This window comes from Triticum aestivum, chromosome 2B, assembly GCF_018294505.1.
Source record: "Triticum aestivum cultivar Chinese Spring chromosome 2B, IWGSC CS RefSeq v2.1, whole genome shotgun sequence".
NCBI lineage: Eukaryota > Viridiplantae > Streptophyta > Magnoliopsida > Poales > Poaceae > Triticum > Triticum aestivum.
The window spans coordinates 238,330,941-238,357,027 of NC_057798.1; positions in this window are offsets into that span (position 1 = coordinate 238,330,941).

A 26,087-nucleotide genomic window follows, 5' to 3' on the forward strand; every position below is an offset into this window, starting at 1 on the left:
ATCCCTATGATAGAAGGGGAACTGACACGTATGTATCGTTGCTACTAAGGATAACAAGATGTTGTCTATATCTACATAAATAGATAAATAGATCTTGCCTACATCATGTCATCGTTCTTATTGCATTACTCCGTTTCTCCATGAACTTAATACACTAGATGCATGTTGGATAGTGGTCGATGTGTGGAGTAATAGTAGTAGATGCAGGCAGGAGTCGTTCTACTAATCTTTGACGTGATGCCTATATAATGATCATTGCCTGGATATCGTCATGATTATTTGAAATTCTATCAATTGCCCAACAATAATTGTTTTCCCACCATTTGCTATTTTTCTCGAGAGAAGCCACTAGTGAAACCTACGACCCCCGAGTCTCTTTTCATCATATTTGCGTTTGCGATCTATTTTCCTTTGCATTTATTTTCAGATCTATTAAACCAAAAATACAAAAATACCTTGCTGCAATTTATTTGTTTCGCGATCTATTTATCCTATCTACCACTTTTACCTCATCTTATTTGCCTATCTTGAGGCGCCGTACCCGAAAGGTATTGACAACCCCTTTAACACGTCGGGTTGCGAGTATTTGTTATTTGTGTGTAGGTGCTATTTATGTGGTGTGAGGAGGTTCTCCTACTGGTTCGATAACCATGATCTCATCACTGAGGGAAATACCCACCATCGCTATACTGCATCATCCCTTCCTCTTTGGGGAAATACTGACATAGTTCTAGCAGAGATCAGGCATCCAAGTTCTGCTATTGGTTATTGACCAGAGAGGTGTCTAAGTCATGTCTACATAGTCCTCGAACCCATAGGGTCCGCACGCTTAACATTCATTGATGATATAGTGTTATATGAGTTATATGAGTTGATGACCGAATGTTGTACGGAATCCCGGATGAGATCACAGACATGATGAGAAGCTTCGGAATGGTCCGTGGGTAAAGATTGATATATAGGACGATGGTATTCGGACATCGGAAGTGTTTCGGAGGTACCGGGTAGTCAACTAGAGGGGGTCCCGGACACCCCTGGAGGGTGATGGGCCTATTGGGCCATTAGAGGGGAGCACACCAGCCCATAGGGGGATGGCGCCCGCCCTAAGGTAGCCGACCTATGGGGGAAAGGAAGGAGGGGAATTCAGCCTCCCCCTTCCTTGCCTCTCCCCCTTTCCTCCCCCCTCTGGCAAATAAGGAAGGGGGGCTAGGGCAGGAGACCAAGTAGGATTTAGACCTACTTGGGGTGCCTCCTAGATGCTCCCTTCTCCCCCTACCTATATATATGTGTGGGAGGGGGCGTCACACAACCCCACGACAATCTCTTAGCCGTGTGCGGCGCCCCTCTTCACAGTTTCGTCCCTCGGTCATACTGTCATAGTGCTTAGGCGAAGCCCTATGGAGATAAAATCACCACCACCGTCACCACACCGTCGTGCTGCCGGAACTCATCCACTACTTCACCGTCTTGCTGGATCAAGAACGCGAGGACGTTACCGAGCTGAACGTGTGCTGAACATGGAGGTGTCGTACGTTCGGTACTTGATCGGTTGGATCACAAAGAAGTTCGACTGCATCAACCACGTTACTAAATGTTTCCGCTTATGGTCTACGAGGGTACATAGACACACTCCCCCCCTCGTTGCTATGCATCTCCATGGATAGATATTGTGTGTGCGTATAATTTTTTTGTTTTCCGTGCAACGTTTCCCAACAGAGGCATCCGAGCCAGGTCTATGCGTAGATGATATGCATGAGTAGAACACAAAGAGCTGTGGGCGGTGATAGTCATACTGCTTACCACCAACGTCTTATTTTGATTCGGTGGTATTTTCGAATGAAGCGGCTCGGACCAACCTTACATGTCCACGCACATGAGACCGGTTCCACTGACTGACATGCAACTAGTTTTGCATAAAGGTGTCTGGCTGGTGTCTGTTTCTCCTACTTTAGTTGACTCGAATTTGACTATGACCGGTCCTTGAAGAAGGTTAAAATAGCAAACTTGATAAATCACGGTTGTGGTTTTTGCGTAGTTAAGAACAGTTCTTGCTAGAAGCCCGTAGCAGCCACGTAAAAGTTGCAACAACAAAGTAGAGGATGCCTAACTTGTTTTTGCAGGGCATGTTGTGATGTGATATGGTCAAGATATGATGTGATATATTATTATGTATGAATGATCATGCTTTGTAATATCGACAACCGGCAGGAGCCTTAGGGTTGCCTCTTTATTGAATGAAATGCAAGCGCCATGTAATTGCTTTACTTTATCGCTATGAGTTAGCAATAGTTTGAGAAGCAATAGTTGGCAAGATGACCCCGACACAATGATGGAGATCAAGGTATCCAGATGGTGACGATGGAGATCATGGCGATGCTTTGAAGATGGAGATCAAAAGCACAATATGATGATGGCCATATCATGTCACATATTTTGATTGCATGTGATGTTTATCCTTTATGCATCTTATTTTGCTTAGAACGGCGGTAGCATTATAAGATGATCCCTTCACTAAATTTCAAGATAAAAGGGTTCTCCCCGTGTATGCACATGCAGAATACTTGGGTTAAACTTAACGAGCCTACCATGTACACACATGGTCTCGGAACACTAGAGACCAAAAGTATTAATGTGAGTCATATAGTAGATATGATCAACATAGTGATGTTCTCCATTGATAACTACCGCATCTCACGTGATGATCGGACATGGGTTAGTTGATTTGGACCATGTATCACTTAGATAACTTGAGGGATGTTTATTTAAGTGGGAGTTCATTAGTAATTTGATTAATTGAACTTAAATTTATCATGTAATTAGTCTTGATAGGTTTTGCATATCTATGTTGTAGATCAATAGCTCGCAATATAGGTCCCCTATTTTTGATATGTTCCTAGAGAAAACTAAGTTGAAAGATGATAGTAGCAATAATGCGGACTGGGTCCGTGATCCGAGGATTATCCTCATTGCTAAACAGAAGAATTATGTCCTTGATGCACCACTAGGTGACAGAGCTATTGTAGGAGCAGATGAAGACGTTATGAACATTTGGCAAGCTCAATATGATGACTACTTAATAGTTTAGTGGGTCATGCTTTATGCCTCAGAACCGAGACTTCAAAAACGTTTTGAACGCCACAGAGCATATGAGATGTTCCAAGAGCTGAAATTGGTATTTCAGGCTCATGCCCGTGTCGGGAGGTATGAGACCTCTGACAAGTACTTTGCCTACAAGATGGAGGAGAATAGCTTAGCCAGTGAGCATGTGCTTAGAATGTCTGGGTACTACAATCGCTTGAATCAAGTGGGAGTTAATCTTCCAGATAAGATAGTGTTTGACAACATTCTCTAGTCAGTATCACCAAGCTACTTGTCGGTGTACTAAAGTAGGGGTACCTTAGTACCCCGAACTTGTGCACGGGCAGTCGCAGCGTCCCCACGGCAAGCCTTGCCGGGCGTCCGCCAAGACCCTTCACTATTCATATTACTGCCATTCAAGAACAAAGTGTTAACCGAGAATGCAAGGCCCCGGCAAGAGAAGCTTGTCGGGATGGACAAGACCCCGGCAAGAGGAGCTTGCCGGGAAGGCCAACCAAGGCATTTCCAAGAAACTTGCCGCGACGCTCCGCGCGTCCCGGCAAGACCCGACGAGCGGCAAGCTTGCGGGTGCGACAAGGTAAAGACCGCGGCAAGGTGCTTGCCGCGGCGAAGCCACCACTCTGCGCCCACGCTCCAGCTCACCCGACGACGTGTCGCCGCAGGATCGCTCCTGGTGTACGTGGCGGGTAGCTGTGCAGCCAAGCGGTGCGAGGTGGCGATGGAGATGACGAGAAGGCCATCGTGGCGATCGGTGGCGCCCCTAACGGTCGCTTGCTGCACTGTTTGGATGATCGGACGGGCATTAAATGCCCTTGTCCCCTGTCGTCAGAGTTAGGTAGGGATCACTGTTGATAGCGGTTGTACCAACCCGCGTTTTTACGTTTTTACCCCTCTCTCTGTGTTGCCACCTGTTGGTGACCCCTTTAGACTATAAAAAGGAGGCCCATGCGCACGTAGAAGGGGTTCGACTCATTCGAAACTACAGTATACCCACGCTCTCAAGCAAGAACAAAATAGAAACACAAAGCAGCAGTAGGAGTTTTATCCCTCCGGGGAGCTCCGAAGCTGGGTAAAATCCCTCGCGTGCTCGACCTCGATCTGCTCTTCGTGCGCCCTCCGCTCCTTGCTGGACCGAGAAGGGGCCCTGCCCCATAGGTGCTCGTTTCCCCACGACATCTTTGGCGCGCCAGGTAGGGGGGCGTCGAGGTTGTGCGAACCTGATCCGGTCTTCACGCGCGCTACACCAACATCTTCACCGACATGCCACCGAAGAAGAAAACTTCGGAGGTGGCCGCTCCGTCCACGTCGATCCCGCCACCGCCGGAGCAAACGAGCGGTGGTGTGGACGCCGGCGGAGGAACGGGCATCGACGGGGGGACTCACATCGTCACCAGGTCCAAGGACAAGGCCCCGCAAGCTTCGGCGTGCGTACATGCGCCGCACCCCTCTTAGGAGGTGCGGGATCAACAACGCCACGGTGCCCCTGGCATTGTGCTCGCGTTGGAACAAGGCCAGGCCGGCGGATCGCGGGATGCTCAAGGCCAACATGCACGTCAACACGGTGGCACGAGCGCGGCACGATCGCCCGGACGAGATGCTGCTCCTTCTAACACCGTTAGAAGTTTGAGCATATCCCGCTCCTCGCGTCGTTCGCCCCCACCGCCGAAGACTCCAGAAGAAGCGTTGGCTCGAGCCCAACTGCTACTAGACTACCCTCCGGCGCCGGACAAGATCGACGGCTGGAGGATGACCATCCAGAGCCTCATCGGCTTCGCCAACGGCGACAAGCCCCGGCAACCAAGCACGTCGAAGCCGCGGCAAGACGCCCGAGCGGAAGCCGATGGCAATAAGACTGGCGGGGGTGCCACCTCTGTGCACTCCCCACCCCAAAGGCCAAGATCGCCGACTCGTCGGGCCAACCTCGACACCGACTCCACCGCGTCGTCGGACCCGCGAGTCCGTCGCGATCAACGCCAAGTTCTCCAAGAACGACGACAGGAAGACGCTCGTATTCGTACTGAGCGTCGAAGAGAAGCGCGACGTCAGTCTGACCAGCGCGCTGGGCCCACTGTTGATATGCATGCGCCAGGGGAACCGGGCGACTTGCCGTACGCGGCAGGTTGCCCTGCGTTCGCTCATAAGCTGCGGCAGGTCCAGTGGCCCAGCACCAAGAACTTCAAGCCAGACGTACCCGAGAAGTATGATGGCAGGATACATCCGTCAGAGTTCCTCAGCGTCTACACCATAGCGGTGCAGGCTGCCGGGGGGCGCGACGAGAAGATCCTCGCCAACTACTTCCCGCTGGTGCTCAAGCCCAACGTCAGATCTTGGCTCATGCACTTGCCGGACAACTCCATCTCTTCGTGGGCGGACCTGTGCCATCAGTTTGTTGGCGCCTTCACAGGCGGCCACAAGCCCCATGGCCAGGAGAGTGATCTTCATCTGCTCGCCCAGAAAGAAGGAGAACCCCTGCGCAAGTACATACAGAGATTCAGTCAGGTGCAGCGCAACATCCCAGACGTCCACCCTGCCGCGGTTATCAGCGCGTTTCATCAGAACGTGCGTAACTGCAGGATGAGAGAGGAGATGGCGATGTGCAAGATCAGAGATGTCAGCAAGCTATATGCTCTGGCCGACAAGTGTGCACGTGCTGAAGAGGGGAGGAAACTCCCCGGAGAGAATGCAGGAGCAGGAGGATCTGACAGTGAGGACGCCCCTCCGGCAAAGAGGAACCGGAGGCGGAATAACAGAAAAAGGAAAGCTAAGGATGTACTAGTTGTCGAGCAGTCCGGCAACAGAGGTGGCACCGAGAAGGCCAAAGCTGGCGACTCCGGCGAGGCTGTGGTGGCCGCCGACAAGCAGGACGGCTCCGGCAAGCAGTACTGCAAGATCCATCGCACCAAGGGCCATGACCTCCAAGCTTGCAAGAAGGTTGAGCAGATGGCAGAGCTACAGAAAGATGAGTATGAGTGCCGCGACAAGGAGAAGGCCCAGGAAGGTGGCGGAGGGTCCGGCAAGAAGCGTCCCGCCCGGGGAGGGCGCCGCGGCAAGGCCAGGCAGCGGCAAGGAGACAGGCCTCCCCGCGGCCGCGACAAGGATGAGGATGAGGATGAAGATGATGAGATAGATGAGGACGAGACCGACGAGCAGGAGTTTCAGAAGGCAACAGAGGTTCTGTGCATCGACGGCGGTGCTTCTCTGCACACCTCGCACCGTCAACTCAAACAGTGGGCGCGGGAAGTGAACGCAGCAGAACCGTCCGTTGAGTCGCGCAAACCCCTGAAGTGGTCCAGCACGCCCATCATCTTTGATGTTGAGGATCACCCTGATCGCATCACTGCGGTCGGGTGCTTGCCGATGTTGGTCTCGCCAACCATCCGCAACCTCAAGGTCACAAAGATGTTGGTTGACGGCGGGGCCGGCCTAAATCTGATCTCCTCCACGGTGCTCCAGAAGCTCCAGATCCCGACAGCGAGCTCGAAGAAACTGGCACCTTTCAAGGAATCAACCAGGGAAGGAGCAAGCCGAAGGGGAAGATTACACTGCCAGTGACATTTGGCAGTGAGCTGAATTTCAGGACAGAGAGAGTCACATTTGACGTTGCTGATTTCCCATTGCCCTACAATGGGATACTTGGCCGTCCAGCGCTTGCCAAGTTCATGGCAGCCTCTCACTACGCTTATAATGTGCTCAAGATGCCTGGTCCGATAAGTGTCATTTCTGTCCAAGGCGACAAGAAAGATGCACTTATCTGTACCGACAAGATCTACCGGGAAGCAGCAGCCGCAACAGAACGCAAACCACTTGCCGCTGAAGCTCCCGGGGGGAAGAAGAAGACCAAGTCCGGCAAGAGTAGCTCTGATGCCCAGTCCGGCAAGCGCACCTCTTCGGAGTGCTGCGCTACCGTTGAGGACGCACCATCGAGCTCCACCGGCAAGTGCAAGAAAGCGAAGACAGCATCACCAGAGACCAAGAAAGTGGCCGCCAAGGAGGACGGCACTGGTGGTACCTTCACCACCAGTGCCACGCTTGATCCTAAATAGGAAAGCGCGCTCGTTGCTTTCCTGCGAGCGAATGTTGATGTGTTTGCATGGCAACCATCTGACATCCCCGGTGTTCCCAGGAAAGTAATTGAGCACCACCTAGCCGTTTGTCCTCACGCGCGGCCCGTCAAGCAGAGAGTTAGGAAGCAAGCGGTGGAACGCCAAGAGTTCATTGCAGAAAAGATCAAGAAGCTGGAAGCAGCAGGACTCATCCGAGGAGTACTCCATCCAACGTGGTTAGCCAATCCAGTAGTCGTGCGCAAGGCGAACGGGAAGTGGAGGCTTTGTATTGACTTCACTGATGTTAATAAAGCTTGTCCCAAAGATCCATTTCCCTTGCCGCACATTGACCAGATTGTCGACTCCATGGCAGGATGTGATTTGCTTTCATTCCTTGATGCATACTCAGGATATCATCAGATCTTCATGGCAGAAGAAGACGAAGAGAAAACCGCATTCATTACTCCATGTGGCACGTACTGCTTTGTACGGATGCCTTTCGGATTAAAAAATGCTGGTTCCACATTTGCAAGGGTATTCAGTCATGCTTTTGAGCCACAGCTGCACAGAAATGTAGAAGCTTACATGGATGACATAGTGGTCAAGAGCAAAGACAGAGCAACTTTGATCCAAGATTTGGATGAGACTTTTGCAATTCTGCGCAAGATCAATCTCAAGTTGAACCCCGAGAAGTGCGTGTTTGGAGTTCCTTCCGGCAAGCTTCTCGGGTTCTTTGTGTCCCAGAGGGGGATCGAGGCAAATCCCGACAAGATCAAGGCCATTGAGCAGATCGAAGCACCAAAGCGCGTCAAGGATGTACGGAGGCTTGTCGGCTGTGTAGCTGCTCTCAGTAGGTTCATCTCTAAATCCGTGGAGCTCGCCCTGCCGTTTTTCAAAATCTTGAAAAAGGCAGGTCCAATGAAATGGATTCCGGAGGCGGAGGCCGCGCTCCAGGATCTGAAGAGGTACCTATCCACCACTCCTACACTTGTCGCACCTAAACCACAATAAAAGTTGCTGCTGTACCTAGCGGCAACCAATCAAGTGGTTAGTGCTGCGTTAGTGGCGGAGAGGGAGGCAGATGATGAGCCAGTGGCCGCGGCAAGCATGTCCAGCGACAAGCAGGGGGCTTCTCCGACAAGCTCTGGTCCCGACAAGGATGAATTGGTACAGCCACAAGGAGAGAAACAGAAGAAGATGGTGCAGCGCCCAGTTTACTTTGTCAGTTCCCTTCTGCAGGGGGCTAGATCAAGGTACTCTGGTGTGCAAAAGTTGCTTTTCGGCCTTCTCATGGCCTCGAGGAAGCTGCGGCACTACTTTCAAGCACATGAGATCACAGTCGTCACTTGCGTTCCGTTGAAAAGGATATTGCAGAATCCAGAAGCAACAGGCAGGATTGTCGAGTGGGCACTGGAATTGTCAAGCTTTGGCCTCAAGTTTGAGAGTACCTCAACTATCCAGAGCCGAGCCTTGGCAGAATTCATAGCAGAATGGATGCCAACACCTGATGAAGATACTCCGGAGACGAGCATCCCCGTCAAGGAGGCAAGCAAAGAATGGATCATGTACTTTGACGGTGCCTTCTCGCTGCAAGGCGCCGGTGCGGGTGTGTTACTTGTCGCACCCACCGGGGAGCACCTCAAGTATGTGGTCCAGATGCACTTCCCCAAGGAGCAAGCAACGAACAATACTGCAGAGTATGAAGGACTGCTTGCCGGACTCAGAATCAAAGCAGAGCTTGGGATCAAAAAACTCATTGTCAGGGGTGACTCGCAGCTTGTCGTCCGTCAAGTAAACAAGGATTATTAGAGTCCGTTGATGGAAGCTTATATTGATGAAGTGAGAAAGCTAGAAGAGCATTTTGACGGCCTGCAGATGGAACACGTTCCAAGAGCTCAGAACGACATTGCAGATGGCCTGTCAAAATGCGCCGCCCTTAAGTTACCTGTGGAACCGGGGATTTTTGTGCTCAAGCTGACTCAACCATCCGTGACACCATCAATTGGACAGGGAAAGAAGAGAAAGTTGGTTACTGGCGATTACTTTCTGGCAGAGCTCCCCGAAGCCGCCGCCAAGAAGGTCCCCAGGATCAACACAAAGAGTGCTGAGGAGCAGTCTGCTCCGACAAGCCCCAAGGTTTGTTTCGTTGAAGCAGACGCTCCCGACAAGCTGTGTCCCGACACGCTTGCCGGGGGGCATCACGCTCCGGCAGGATCCCAGATTCTTGCCGCAGAAGCGGATGTTCCCGTAGCAGCATTTGCGCCTTTAGTCCTTGTTGTCGAGCCACAAGCTCTGACATGGGCACAACAGATAGTCCATTTCCTTCAAACAGGAGAACTTCCCGAAGAGCAAGAAGAAGCAGAGAGAGTAGCCCGGCAATCAAGTATCTACCAGTTTGTCAATGACATACTGTACAGAAGAAGATTCAACGGAGTGAAATTGAAGTGCATTACCCGGGAAGAAGGACAGGAGCTGTTGGCGGAGATACATGGAGGCATATGTGGTCACCACATTGGCGCAAGAGCACTTGCCGGCAAAGCCTTCCGGCAAGGCTTCTTTTGGCCGACAGCCCTCCAGGATACAACTACACAAGTAACCAAGTGTGAAGCGTGCCAGTTCCATTCCAAACAGATACATCAACCAGCTCAAGCTCTCCAAACAATCCCTTTATCCTGGCCATTTTCGGTCTGGGGGCTCGACATCCTTGGCCCCTTCCCCCGAGCTGACGGGGGCTTCGAATTCTTGTACATGGCAATCAGCAAGTTCACGAAGTGGCCGGAGGTGGAGGCAGTGAGGAAGGTGACAGCACAGTCAGCAGTCAAGTTCTTCAGGTCAATTGTTTGCCGTTTCGGAGTCCCTAACAGGATCATCACCGACAACGGCACACAATTCACGGGCCGCACCTTCATGCAGTACGCCCAAGATCTTGGTGCCAAGATCTGCCTCGCTTCTGTTGCTCACCCGAGAAGCAACGGTCAAGTAGAGAGGGCGAACGCTGAAGTGCTGCGCAGGCTCAAGACCAGAACTTTTGACAGGCTGCGCAAGTGCGGAAGAAATTGGATCGAGGAGCTGCCGGTGGTTCTTTGGTCGATCAGGACGACGCCGAATCAAGCCATAATGAAGTGGATATGGCGTCGTTCAAAGAAGCATAAACCTTGCTGGGACACAGAAGACAGAAAGAGCTAAGTTGCCAAAGTTTGAGCACCGTCATTTTTAAATTTTTAAGTTATACTCCTTGAACGACCGTGCCTTGTATGGAAAACCTGTGCGCAGAGGAATCGACTCGTGGCTAAGTTGCGCCCTTAATTTGTTTCGAGTCCGCTCAACAATGAAAGTGTGCTGCAACTAGCCCCGACAAGGTTTCTTGCCAGAAGCAACACCGCCGGCAGGCTGCTGATGTTCCGCACTCAGCGCTCGCGGCAAGTGTGTTCGCATCGGCAAGTTCCCTAAAAGCGTAGGGTAAAAACATACAAGGGATGGAATTGAGTAAAGGATATAACATAGCAAGCATCCCCTTTTCATTAAAAAACATCCCACTCAGGTACAGTCCATAGAGGATGAAAAACATGAAAGAGAGGATTACAAGTTTTAGATGCAGCTAAGGCCCGAAGGCTTACAAATTAAAAAGATAAGATGCCCGTAATCCCTTTCCTGTCCCTCTTTTCAGGAGGTAGGTCAAGGAGGCGAAAAGGGCAAAAGGGGCGCCTAGGCGAGCTACAGGTGCCAGAAGACACCAAGAGAACATCCTGGGGGTTGTCCGAAGGCTGGACGGTGATGGCGGCGCCGGAAGCAGGGCTCGAAGACGGGGCGGCAGGACGTCAGCACGCTGTCGAGGGCACTACGCCCTCGTACTCCGATTTGACGGACTTGTCGCCAGCCCTCTTCCCCTTCCGCAGCCTCCCTACGCCAGTCGCCCAAGGAGACGACCCCGAGGAGTTCAAGGAGCCGGCGACACGGATGATGGGGTCACCGGTGACGCACGGAGCAGCGCCCGACACCTAGTCGAGCCCACCATCCCGCCGCCCACTACCCTCATCATCGCTGTCGCTCTCCTCCTCATCACTATCGCTCGAGGGGGAGCCTTCGCTATCGGAGGAGCTGTCCACGCATCACTTCGCCCGAGTGCTGAAGCACCCGAAGACCTTGACGGAGAGGAGGTCGCCCTCCATTAACTTAAAATGGAGGGTAAACCCCTCCATCAGGCTATGGATACGGGCGAACGTATTCCACCCACGATCAAGATACATCACATTAGGGGCTGGGAATACAACGTGGACTCGCGTGCCGCTGATTCCACAGCCCCTCATGTGCAGTCTCAGTGTCTCGGGCGGGTCCAACTCCATCGCGCTCGCAAACGGAGCTGGAAGCCGGAGGCGACGACGAGGCGCCCGGCGCAGCCTGACGAAGAACTCGCAAGGGTCGTCCCCTGTATGGACCGCCGTGGGGAGAGAAACCGCCGGCGGAGGCGAAGCTGGCGCGCCGCCCCGTCCGCCTCTTCCCCGAGCGCCTCGTCCTCGACCTCGTCCACGACCTCGCCCCCTCCCTCTTCCCCCTATGGCTGGCTCTGCCACCACGGGTGCGGGATAGGGAGGGGTGCTATGTCTGGCGGCGACCCTCGCCGCCACCGATGAAGGGCCAGGTTTCCCTTTCTCCATGGCGAATGAGAGAAAGGGGAGCAGAAGCTGAAGAAAGGAGAAGATGAGAGAGTGCGGGCTTCTGCGCTCCCCTCCCGCTCTTCTTAAAAGGAGCGAGGTGGGGGCTCGGCCGCCCCGCTCAGTGAATCAGGGCGCGGGAAGAGCAGGGAGTCGGGGCCGACCCGCTGCCTCTGCTCGCAACGGCCCAGTTTCCCATTTCCACCGTCCGCGACCCCAAGCGCATGGGAGCCGCGTGGCGGAGATGCAGAACCGAGGCGAACGTTACGCATTTCCTGGATTTAAGTATTGCCCACGATCTCTCCCATGACGCCGCGATTGACGCGTGCCGTTACGGGAGGACGCGGTGGATACGGAGTGTATTTGGTTTGGACCCAGGCCGCGCGTGCCCGTGCCCTGTTTTGGGCCTGGCCCAACAGCGCTCGGCACCGTGTATGGCCCAGGCCCGAGGGCTCCTGTCGGTGTACTAAAGTAGGGGTACCTTAGTACCCCGAACTTGTGCACGGGCAGTCGCAGCGTCCCCGCGGCAAGCCTTGCCGGGCGTCCGCCAAGACCCTTCACTATTCATATTACTGCCATTCAAGAACAAAGTGTTAACCGAGAAGAGAAGGCCCCGGCAAGAGAAGCTTGCCGGGAAGGACAAGACCCCGGCAAGAGGAGCTTGCCGGGAAGGCCAACCAAGGCATTTCCAAGAAACTTGCCGCGACGCTCCGCGCGTCCCGGCAAGACCCGACGAGCGGCAAGATTGCGGGTGCGACAAGATAAAGACCGCGGCAAGGTGCTTGCCGCGGCGAAGCCACCACTCTGCGCCCATGCTCCAGCTCACCCGACGACGTGTCGCCGCAGGATCGCTCCTGGTGTACGTGGCGGGTAGCTGTGCAGCCAAGCGGTGCAAGGTGGCGAGGGAGATGACGAGAAGGCCATCGTGGCGATCGGTGGCGCCCCTAACGGTCGCTTCCTGCACTGTTTGGACGACCGGACGGGCATTAAATGCCCTTGTCCCCCGCCGTCAGAGTTAGGTAGGGGGCACTGTTGATAGCGGTTGTACCAACCCGTGATTTTACGTTTTTACCCCTCTCTCTGCGTTGCCACCTGTCGGTGACCCCTTTAGACTATAAAAAGGAGGCCCATGCGCACGTAGAAGGGGTTCGACTCATTCGAAACTACAGCATACCCACGCTCTCAAGCAAGAACAAAATAGAAACACAAAGCAGCAGTAGGAGTTTTATCCCTCTGGGGAGCTCTGAAGCTGGGTAAAATCCCTCGCGTGCTCGACCTCGATCTGCTCTTCGTGCGCCCTCCGCTCCATGCCGGACCGAGAAGGGGCCTTGCCCCATAGGTGCTTGTTTCCCCACGACACAACTAGAACTTTGTGATGAACTATAATATGCAAAGGATGACGAAAATGATTCCCGAGCTCTTCGTGATGCTGAAATCGGCGAAGGTAGAAATCAAGAAAGAGCTTCAAGTGTTGATGGTTTACAAGACCACTATTTCAAGAAAAAGGGCAAATGGAAAGAATGGGAAATTCAAGAAGAATGGAAATCAAGCCGTGAAGAAGGCGAGGACGTCACCGAGTTGAACGTGTGCTAAATACGGAGGTTCCGTACATTCGGTACTTGATCGGTTGGATCACGAAGAAGTTTGACTACATCAACCGCGTTACTAAACGCTCCCGCTTACGGTCTACGAGGGTGCGTAAACACACTCTCCCCTCGTTGCTATGCATCTCCATGGATAGATCTTGCATGTGCGTAGAATTTTTTTTGTTTTGTATGCAACGTTTCCCAACACCTAAGTGGTGCTTTGCTTTTCTTATGCTAATAGAGCTTATGAGTTTTCTATTGAGTTTTGTGTTGTGAAGTTCTCAAGTTTTGGGTAAAGATTTGATGGACAACGGAATAAGGACTGGCAAGAGCCTAAGCTTGGGGATGCCCCGGATGGCGTCCCCTCTTTCATCTTCAATCCATCGGTAAATTTACTTAAGGCTATATTTTTTTCACCACATGATATGTGTTTTGCTTGCAGCGTCTTGTATGTAATGAGTCTTTGATTTTCAGTTTGCCACAATCATCCTTCCTGTAAACACCTTTTGAGAGGGACACACATTATCATGAATTTATTAGAATACTCTATATGCTTCATTTATATCTTTTGAGCTAGGCAGTTTTTGCTGTAGTGCTTCACTTAAATCTTTTTAGAGCACGGTGGTGGCTTTATTTTATAGAAATTGATGACCTCTCATGCTTTACTTATATTATTTTGAGAGTCTTAAACAATGTGGTAATTTGCGTAGGTTATGAATTTAGTCCTAATATGATGGGCATCCAAGAGGGATATAATAAAAACTTTCATATAGAGTGCATTGAATATACGAAAAGTTTGATTCCTTGCATTTGTTTTGAGATATAAAGATGGTGATATTAGGGTCATGCTAGTGAGTAATTGTGGATTGGTAGAAATACTTGTATGAAAGTTTGTGATTCACGCAGCATGCACGTAAGGTGAACCGTTATGTGATGAAGTCGGAGCATTTTTTTATTGCCATCCTTTGTGTGGAGGTTGGGATCACACTATAGTTAAATCCTACCAACCCTTCCTCTAGGAGCATGCATGTAGTACTTTGTTTCGATAACTAATAGACTTTTGCAATAAGTATGTGGGTTCTTTATGACTAATGTTGAGTCTATGGATTATATGCACTCTCACCCTTCAACCATTGCTAGCCTCTCTAGTACTGCGCAACTTTTGCCAGTGCATTAAACCCACCGTATTTCCATATCCATTCTCAGATATATTGCCATGCAACTTCCACCGTTCCATTTGTTATGACACACACCATCATTGTGATATTGTCCTCATATGCATGATGCATTCATAAAGAGTCATATTTTGTTCCAGAATTGAGTTGTAAGTAAATAAAAGTGTGATGATCATCATTATTAAAGCATTGTCCCATGTGAGGAAAGGATGATGGAAGCTATGATTCCCTCACAAGTTGGGATAAGTCTCCGGACTTTAAAGAAACTAAAAGAGGCCAAAGAAGCCCAAATAAAGAAAAGGGGCCAAAGAAGCCCAAACAAAAAGAAAAAAAGAAAAATTAAAAAAGAATAAAAATGAGAGAAAAAGAGAGAAAGGACAATGTTACTATCCTTTTTCCACACTTGTGCTTCAAAGTAGCACCATGATCTTCTTGATAGAGAGTCTCCTATTTTGTCACTTTCATATACTAGTGGGAATTTTTGATTATATAACTTGGCTTTTATATTCCAATGACGGGCTTCCTCAAATTGCCCTAGGTTGGATGCACACCCACTTAGTTTCTTTTTGAGCTTTCATACACTTATAGCTCTAGTGCATCCGTTGCATGGCAATCCCTACTCACTCGCATCGATATCAATTGATGGGCATATCCATAGCCTATTAATTTGCGTAGTTGATGTGAGGTTTCTCCTTCTTTTTGTCTTCTCCACAACCACCATATTGTATTCCACCAATAGTGCTATATCCATGGATCACGCTCATGTATTGCATGAAAGTTGGAAAAGTGTGAGAACATAAAAGTATGAAACAATTGCTTGGCTAACATCGGGGTTGTGCATGATGAAATACTTTGTGTGATGAAGATGGAGCATAGCCATACCATATGATTTTGTCGGGATAACTTTCTTTGGCCATGTTATTTTGGGAAGACATGATTGATTTACTAGTATGCTTGAAGTATTATTGTTTTTATGTCAATATTAAACTTTTGTTTTGAATCTCATGGATCTGAACATTCTTGCCATAATAAAGAAGATTACATTGATAAATATGTTAGGTAGCATTCCACATCAAAAATTCTATTTTTATCATTAACCTACTCGAGGACGAGCATGTATTAAGCTAGGGGATGCTTGATACGTCTCCATCGTATCTATAATTTTTGATTGTTCCATGCTATTATATTATATGTTTTGGATGTTTTATATGCATTAATATAGTATTTTATATCATTTTTTGGGACTAACCTATTAACCTAGTGCCCAGTGCCAGTTGTTGTTTTTTCCTTGTTTTTGACTTTTTCAGAAAGGAATATCAAATGGAGTCCAAAGAGAATAAAGTTTTCGTGATGATTTTTCTTGGACCAGAAGACACCTGTGGGACTTGGAGAGGGGGCCAGGAGCTTCCCGAGGAAGCCACAAGCTAGGGGGCGCGTCCTGAGGTCTTGTGGGCCCCTCAGAGGTCTCCTAACCCTAATTATTGCCCTATTAAGTCACAAATATTCCCGAACCACGAGAAGCGTCCACCAAAATACTTTTCCGCCATCGCAAGCCTCTGACCTCGTGAGATCCCATCTTGGGACCTTTTCTGGCGATCTGCCAGAGTGGGATTTGATCATGGAGGGCCTCTACATCAACCCTATCGCCCTACCGATGATGCGTGAGTAGTTTACCACAGACCTATGAGTCCATACCTAGTAGCTAGATGGCTTCTTCTCTCTCTTTGATCTTCAATACAAAGTTCTCCTCGATGTTCTTGGAGTTCTATTTGATGTAATACTTTTTTGCGGTGTGTTCGTTGAGATCCGATGAATGGTGGATTTATGATCAGATTATCTATGAATATTACCTAAGTCTCCTCTGAATTCTTATATACATGATTTGATATCTTTGTATTTCTGTTCGAACTATCGATTTGGTTTGGCTAACTAGATTGGTGTTTCTTGCAATGGGAGAGGTGCTTAGTTTTGGGTTCAATCTTGTGGTGTCCTCACCTAGTGACATAGTAGGGGTAGCGAGGCATGTATTGTATTGTTGCCATCAAGGATAAAAAGATGGGGTTTACATCATACTGCTTTAGTTTATCCCTCTACATCATGTCATCTTACTTAAAGCATTACTCCGTTCATATGAACTTATACTCTAGATGCATGCTGGATAGCGGTTGATGTGTGGAGTAATAGTAGTAGATGCAGGAAGGTCCCTACTGTCATCCTGTCCACATACAGTCCTCTCCCGATTCCTCTTGTTTGTTGACCATGTTGACAAAGCGAGAGGGCGGCGTTGCGGCAAGTGCACCAAAGTGCACGGAGGTGACGGCGAGGCCTCGGACGGGAACAAACAGGAGCCGAGGAAGATGTGGCAGTGAAGTCGCTGGTGAAGGGGAGTACAAGGGTTGACTGGTTCGGTTGGTCGGTGGGGCTGACATCGTCGTTAACGATTTAGGAGACAGTGGGGCGGTGATGCGTGTGTTGAGGCACAACCAGATGTGGGAGGTGGAAGTAGGCGGCCACGTCGGCGCTGGTTTGGTTTTGGCGGCTGGAGGAAGACGAGACTGAAGAAACATGACAGAAAGTAAAAGCAGCAGGAGTACTTAACAACCTTAAATGAAACCAGCAGAGGCACTTAACAACCATAGCTGAAAGCAATATGAGTACTTATACAGGTTCAACCATACAAAGCATGCCTCGAACAATGCTACTTTGACTACATTTAACCAAGGGTGAGGCCATCAAGCCCCAGGACAAGGCCCAGGCGCCACCCCGTGCATCCACAACCTTCTGAAAGCGGCTTCATCTCGCAATGTGGTCAATAAACAGGATATTCTCTTTACAGCCATGGGAAAGCATGAGCATAACCTTCTGTCCTATTCTCCAAGATGGATGGGCCTTCATTATTTGAGACCAGCCATGAATAAGTAACTTTTCACCTCCAAGGGAAATGGAGTAGGTTGACATAAACATCATATTGCGACCAAGCGCAAGTCTGACCCGACCATGGTCAGGCATCTATATAGGAACAATAAAACTAGGCAGTTTCTGTTTCAAGAAGATCACTGCTGAAAAATGTGTATAAGCAAGAGTTTATGAACAACATATATAACAGAAAACAGCTTGTACCATAAGTTTGTTGACACAGTTGGACCTGTTCAACGTGTGTACCAGTGGCACACATATCCTACGTGGACTTCACCATTGAAATGCCCCACAAGGACCTCAATACGATCAATAAAGTGTAGGAACACGTGGATGTCGCCCTAGTCAACTTCAGTGCCATCAGTAATAGTCCAGTTCTTATCAAATAACAAACGAGTAGTGTCCTAAACTTTGTAATAACCTACACGTGCCACCAATTATAAGAAATATTAGTTAGAAGTGGCATCTTCGTGAGAGAAGGGAATCACAAATTGTTGCTACTTCTAAAGTCAAAATGTGATTAGTTAGACAGAATAGGCAGATTAAGAAGTAATAGAGGCAACATGCAAGAACCAGATACAAAACTAACATGGATGAACTACTATAACAACGTCAGGGTGGAAGATCACAGTGAAGATGAGACCAGGTTCTGCTATTTCCATCAACATTCATGCGCCAACTTTCAGTCTGTGAAACTCGAGAAAGTTTATCCAAGTTCGGCCATAAAAAACAACGATCTTCTTGGTTCATGAACCCAACTAGGAACTTATATCAATGGCGTGTCTTCAATGCGACCATTAAACTAGTGTATTCAGCTATGGCAAGGACGACTATCTTGAGTACATGTGTTCTGGCAGAGCAAGGAATGCACTGCAGGAAAAATAAGATGAGAACACAATTTATACGCTATCCAAATCTAGAAATAGTTTCCTCTTTCACGTCAGTGTTTACCATGGTGCTAGTACCTTTTATCCAAATATAGCAATCCAAATTTCCGAATTAGTCGACAACATGTTCAAAAACCCCAACCCTCCTGGATAGAAAAGAGGATTCTAGGAACATATTGTGCCCGTTTTTGAATCCTGTGTAAGGATGACAAGGAACAAGTGTGGCATCTCGCTGAGGGCGCAAAAACATGTAGGGTCCTCGCACTTTGGGAACTGTAAATGAAACACACTAGATTCAGTAGGAAGAAAAATGCATCAACGACGGCGACTGCCATTCTAGGATTAGTGGCAACCAAGGGACTAGGATTTATCGTGGATGGATGAAGAATTTGTACCTGGTTCTCCATGAGAAAATCCTAAGCAATCGCTGAGAGGAGGTTTTGTTTGAACAAGCAGACGAGGGAGAAGGGGATTCAAGCCTTGTGAAATATTACTGCTTCGTCCGACCAGCTTACTGCTACTGCTGGAAAGGTGGGGTTTTTGTGATTTGACAGCTCATTGGGCATTACTTCGGCGCTATGACCGGGGTGAGTCTACCATGCAGTTGTGCACTCTAATTTGGTGCATGGCATGTGGACCCCATTGTCGGATGCCCCGCATATCAGCGAAAGGAAGTAGAAAGGCAGGAGTAAATAGCTACCCATAAACATTTTTTTGATAGAGAGATACTTCCTCTGTAAAGAAATATAGGAATCTTTTAGATCACTACTTTATACATAAGAAAAATCAAGGGGAATATATATAACATAATATGGGGATTCAGATGAGAATAAAATACTCAGATAGGCTGACAGTTCTAAACTTTGGGCCACAGGCTGGTGGGCGGCCCATGTGTTCTAACTCAGTGCATTTTGTCCGGTAAATATTGCAAGCGATCGGTACGGCACTGGTTTTAGATGTTGCCACAAGGCAAATACATAAAATTAAATAAAGCACGACAACTGTTAGAATGAAATCGAACAACAGTTCCTAACCAGACATCAACGTTGCAATTCTTTCATGATATCCTACGTGATAAATAATACTGTCGTACTACTTATACACACATGCCACTTGTTTCACCAAGCCATATTATTGCATCAAAAGCTCTCGGAGGATAGACCAGTTCGGCAGTTGTGTGCCGCTACTGAAGAATTTCAAAGTTGATTAGGACCAGCTCTCCTTGCCGAGAAAGTTCAATTTTTACATGATCCCCAACAACAAGATTTGATAGAGTTTTGAAACTTGACCATCCTTTAGCACCAATCATCATGCGACCATCCTTTGTACTTATGGCATATTGAGCAGGTTCATTCACACCAAGGTTGCGCATGGTAAGAGAAACTTGGCCACGGTCACCCGGATTATTGAACGACTCCCTCGTTGCTCTTGGAATTCTCTATTTGGAAACAAGAAGACATACACAAACAGTGAGATCAACACAGTGAATCATATGAAACAACATGGAAAGAAAAAAGAACGAAGCACTTGGGAGGCCAATACTTTCCAAGAAGGTGGAGATGTCGTTTTTTGTAAGGACTTTGGTATATGCAGTGCGAACTACAACCTAGACTATTGCCAGTGCAAGTGTTGTTTGCGTTGCCGCTGCACGGGCCGAAGCAAATGCAAGTGCAACTTGAAGTGTTGGTGCAGCTGCCGGAGCCATTGCTGGTGCCCGTGTCGGTGCGACTGGTATTGCCGCTGCTACTACTGGAGATGGTGCTCCTTCTGGAGCTGGTGCAGGTGTCGGAGCAGGTGCCCATGTCGGGGCCTAATCCTCTGGTAGATCAGCCTGATCCGCTGACGCGGCCGGTGCCAAATCCTCTTGTGGATCAGACCAAGCTGTTGCCATTGTCAGTGCTAGAGCCAGTGCCCTCGGAGAAGGTGCCGGTGCTCGATCCAATGTTGAAGGTGTTACCGATGTGCGAGACAGCAGCAATTGTCTCTGGTCTACTATAGTTTCATACTTCAGCTTTCTAACTTCGCTAGGCTCCATGACCTGGATGCAGTCTTTTTCTTCACTTATTTTAAATGCGAGAAGGACCAATTGTGGCGTTTTTGTTAAAACAAACAGCAGTTCAATTATAGGGCTTCAGATTGTACTCAGACAATAGACTGATCAATTGTGTCCAGTAATATAAGTGATGGACAGTGCCTTCGTTACTAACACGTCATAAGAAGTGAAACCTTCTAAAATAACCATCATAGAGCTAACCAAACGGTTTATTCTGTAATGAATGTGACATGACAAAACCTGCATCATAAAATTGCAGCAAAAGTAAGAAAACATGACAGTAAATCAATAATTTTACTTGATGTGACATAAGTAAATCCTTACCAGGATATCACTAGGTTCAAGTTCTAAATAGAAGGTTGATTGTCCAATTAAGGGTGGCATGCAGAGCCCCCACTTACTCCCATAAGCAGGATAGTCCAAAGGTCGTGACAACTCGTTTGGAGCGAACATCCATGGGACTGGAAATCTTGGTGGGTGCGATAAACCCTTCAATGCATACATATATTTGAGTGTAACCATAATTGATAAAACATCCTCACAAAAAAGATGATCTCGATACTTTAAAATATAGATACTGAATTGAGTGGACAAACATTAACATAGACTGTTCTCAGGACTCACCACACAACAAAAGCGGCAGTACTAAACAATATAGGGTTCACACACACAAATCAAGTATTGAACAATAGTACTTACTATAAACAAGCAAAATTGCACTAATTAACTCTGCAGACTATTTCTTGCCATCGACCTAGGGGATGTACCCCACATAACTTACTAGGCCATGGACTTCGTGAGAGATTTCTACCGGCACCTTCAACATCTTGTCAACCTTGGAGAACCTAACAGAGTGGTCTTTCCACTCATCGGCATGACGATGAACACAGTCCGCATCAGATTTGTCGGGAAGCTTACAAGAACCACACCCTTCGTAATCGAAGGCACAACTAGGAAATTGTTGTGGTGAAGTACACCCTTGAGAACACACCTGACAACAATGCTACAGGAAAACACTTGTTCACGACACGTGGCGACAAGGACACAACAGTTGGATAGTTTAGTAGTAGAACACATCCTCAGGTCTTCCAGTTCACACGACATGAGTTTCAGAACTTCATCTCCACCGTGGACCCGGTTTTAATTCAAACAGAAACCAAATATTTTATTACTACCTCCGTTCAGAAATATAAGATGATTTTCGATATTTTACTCCATATAAGACTACATATACGTACAGAAATGAGTGAACAAAGACACTAGAACATGTATACATGAGATGCACAAAAAAGTTAGAACATCTTATATTTGTAAACAGATGGATTACTTGCAATACCCATAACACAAGTTATGGAGGCTACTATACTCTCTTCCAAGGCATGAGAGCTAAAATCTTGCATTTCCTACAACTAGCATTGATATTCATAAAGTAGTTGAAAGTAATTTATAAGAAATCAGTGTTATGTGAAAAAATCATATGTATGTAAACCTCTCACATGTTTTGGTCAAAAGAGCAATTTAGAACCGTCATTTGGCACACAAAAATCACATGCAAGATCGCCCAAAAAGTTGTGGTACAACTACTAGTACTGCATGTTAGATGAAAAAACATGATCAAGATCGCCAAAAAGATCGTCAAGAAGAGATATTACCTGAACTGGCTTAATGAGGGATCCCAGAGAGGGAGGCTTGGACAGGGCGATGGCCTTGAGCTTGTGTGCGGTAGTCTCGGCGGGGTGCTTGTGCTTCTTCGTACCTAGAGCCTCGACGGTTTTGGCCAGAGCCATAGACATCACTTCGGCCAGTGCTCCAGGGTCCATCAAGAAACCGTCAAATAGAAATAAAAGAAAAGAAACCATAATCACAAACCCAAAAGAAGAACAGAGAGGGAGTTAGGATCTGTCACGGGGTTGCAAGACCGGGCCTTGGCCAGAAGCAACACCATTGATGCACTCACCTTTCCTTCTTTGGGTAAGAAGAACAATGGCAGAAGCGCATCGGGGTTTTCTTGAAGAAATGAGGGACAAGATGAGGGAGAAGCGAGTTGGGGTTTTCTTCAAGAGAGGAAGATGAGGGAGAAGAGTGAAATGATGGTTGCTTCGTACGTCCAACTTGCTGCTGGAAAGGTGGGGGTTTGGTGATTTCACGGCTCATTGGGCATTACTGCGGCACTTCGACAAGTGTAGTCTACTGTGCAGTTGTGCACTCTAGTACGGAGTAATTTAGTGCATGCAAGTGGGCCCCAATGCTGGCTGGCCCACATGTCGGCAAAAGTGAGTAGAACAGTTCCCGACGACCGTCTAGGAGGATCCGCACGGTAGAGCGTGTCCACTGTTTCTGAAAAATAAATGATTACAACAAGCATTTCCACTCTTACGGCGGAGGAGTGCGAAACACGGCAGCCACTTGAACTTACATAGTACTCCTACTACTAGGCATGTGCAATGGTTCATACATCAGTACTACAATCTTGTTGCTAGTGTAGTAAGATATGACGATGAAAAATGATGTTGTGCGCATGTCAACTATATGAACAGTAATGTAACATCCCCATTTTTGACTGTTCGGTCGAGAATAAATGGTGAGATCAATGTTAATAGAACTAGGTTTACAGTGCACAGAGAGTATTGTGCTATAGTACTCCACAGAACATGAACCATATGAAGAACGAATGAGTGTTAGGTAGGGTGCATGGGATCAAAACATCTCTTCTCGACCCACTTTTGGGTGTTTGGCAGAGTGCATGAAGGGCGCATGAGTCCACACTAGTAGGTTCACACAAATACACTAGGAGCATGCAGAGCATGCATGAAGAAGGGTGGTGAGATAAGCATGCACGAAGAGGCAACAACTATATTGATATGAGAATGCAAAGAAACGCACCCGCATGCTTTGTGCTACAGTGAATGATCTGCATCGTCTGAGTTTGATCCAACAGTCATGTTGCACCTAGACATGCCCATGCAGAGGACGCCTAAACACCACCGAAGTCCCTCTACTTCTCGAGGAGCATGACATTGGTGATGCAGGGTGCCACCACCCACAGAGCCTGCTCCCGGTCGACGGGAGCCAGCTTGTCAAAGACGGCTTCCAATGGCACGAATGGATTCCTGTGACGAAGCCTTGAGAGAATTTGCCCAGCAACGGCGACGGCCACCCGCAACCCCTCCTTGTACAGCTCCGCCTCCACCATCGCGCGGAGACGGCTCACCTCCTTAGTGATTAGGTGAAGAAGGAGACCAGGTCAGGAAGCAGCAGCTCGTTGAATTCGACGGGGTGGCCGAACGGGTTTAGCCTAATAGCCGGCATGGTTGCGCTGGCACGACGGTAGGCATCACGCAGCCGCAACACGTGCGTGGCATCATGGTCCACCAAGTGGTTGGGGCGATCCTGGACTTCATCACGATCAGCCCGCTCGTGCTCCAGCCGGCTCGCCTGACCGCCTATCGTATCTCCCGCTTTCTACAGCAACACCGCCGATGCCTTGAGCATGGACGCCTGCCACTTTTGAAGCTCCATGAACTCCCACACATAAAGGAGGAGCATGGCACTCCTCTCCTCCTTGAGCTCACAGAGCTCCACGTCCTTGGCCCTGAGCTCCGCATCCTTGGCCTGGAGCTCCTGTGTCAGGCGCTTCACCTCAGACTCTGTGATCTGGTGCGCCGCCATGGAACCAGGTAGAAGCAATGGGGAGAGGAAGCAAAGGGGGCGAAAAACGGCTGAAAGGCAATGCAATCTACGGGAAGGCAGAGGGAGCCAGCCGAGGAGCTGGCTGGATCTTTTGGTTTTCACCATGGGAAAACATCAGTCGATGATTTTTAACATCGGGGAGCAGTGGGGTTTACAGGCGGAGTCATCATGACTAATTGCTGCCGCGCCTGCTCCTGTCAATCGAAAAAATAAATATCCTGTCATGTCTGCCGCACCCAAAGACCAAAGCAACGCCGCAGTGGATATTTAAATTTACCTGTCGGCCAGGAGAGAAAAAAAGGGGTGAAAAACAAATGTGGCAGCGGCCTAGCTAATCGGTCGCACTAACCCAACTAGCTAGACACCGTGCTTCACTGATGTACTCGGCAGTAAAGGTGGGATTTTGTGATTTTACGAATCATTTACATGCTTCGGCGCTATGATCAAGGAGGACCCCAAAAACACGAGGTAGGGTTTCCCACGTCTTGGCAAGGAAGAAAATATGCGTGCACCACCCGGGAGGACCCAGAAACCACGCGGGAGGGTATACCACGTCTCAGCACGGAGGAAAAATGTGCGTGTAAAAATATTCCGTATCAGACGTACTACCTATGGTTCAACCTTGGGACCCAGCCAGTCGGTCCAAAACACCCCACTAGCCATGCAACTTCATCATGCTATTGTGGCACGGAGGATAGGTGTGGTTAGCTCCCTCTCGACCAGCCAAAACGTCTCTTGTTCTAAGTGATTCATCTATTTAAGCATTTTTAGTTATAGTAACACCACGACAAGCTCGCACCTCTCTTCGTTTGTGCCCGTGCGTCTAAAGGTTGTACTAGATGGAGAGGAGAGAGAGATCGCAGACATGGGACCCACCAGTAAGTGAGTCAATGGTCATGCACGTGTTGGCGAGCCACTCCCTCTACTCTACTCAACGTAATACTGTATAAAATCAAGTTATGTGACAAAGCCAACAACCGTCGCTGTTTCAGGCTATCGACGTATGCTTTGTAGTCCAGATTGCTAGTTCGAATCTCATCCTTTAGATTTGTTAGTTTTAGGTCCAAATTTGATCAATCACAAGTGGGAACCCCATGTGTTGTTTTAATATTCCAGTGTAGGATGGTTTTTTTTGCACAAACACTTTGCGTGGTTAGACAAGTTATGGCACCAGTTACACGTATTTTGCAAGTTTAGGAACAAAAATGACAGCATCATAGAATATCACATCCACCCTGCAGCTTAGATGCTATGGTGATACGAGATTTCACGTCGTTGGATCTAAGATCCAATGGCTTGGGAGTAGTCTTTGTAATTATGTGCAATTTCAAAACTCTCCAAGGCTTTTTTGCAAATAAACCATTCAGGCCTCGTGTGTGCCGTTGGATCTTGGAATCAACGGCACCCAGTAGCTCATATTAGATGCTCCCTACAGCTTAATTAGTCGCTACGGTGATACGAGCATCTAGGTCGTATGATCTGTGATCAAATGCCACATGCGTAGTACTTGTACTTTCTGCGCAATTCCAAACTCTTTGAGGCTTATATTGCAAAAACATTCAAACCTTCTGCCGTGAACCGTTAGATCTCCCGAGAACTCGTATCACCATAGAATCTACGGTGTGGGAGCACCTCATATTCTCTCATGCGAGAAAACATCAGGTGCTCTCGCAGCTTGGATGCTACAGAGATTCGAGCTTCGAGGTCGTTCGATCTGAGATCCAATGGCATCCGAGCAGTCTTTGTGCTTGAGTGGTGCCAGAAATCTTTGGGGGCTTTTTTGCAAAAACATTTGAACCAACAAGGAGTTGTTGATCTCAGATCCAACGGCTCCGAAGATCTTGTACCACCAAAGCATCTAAGGTGTGGTAGCAGATGATATTCTTACATACAAGAGAATATGTGGTCCTCCCTCATCTTATATGCTACGATGATATGAGCTTCAAGGTCATTGGATATGGGATCCAATGGCATATGAGTAGTTTT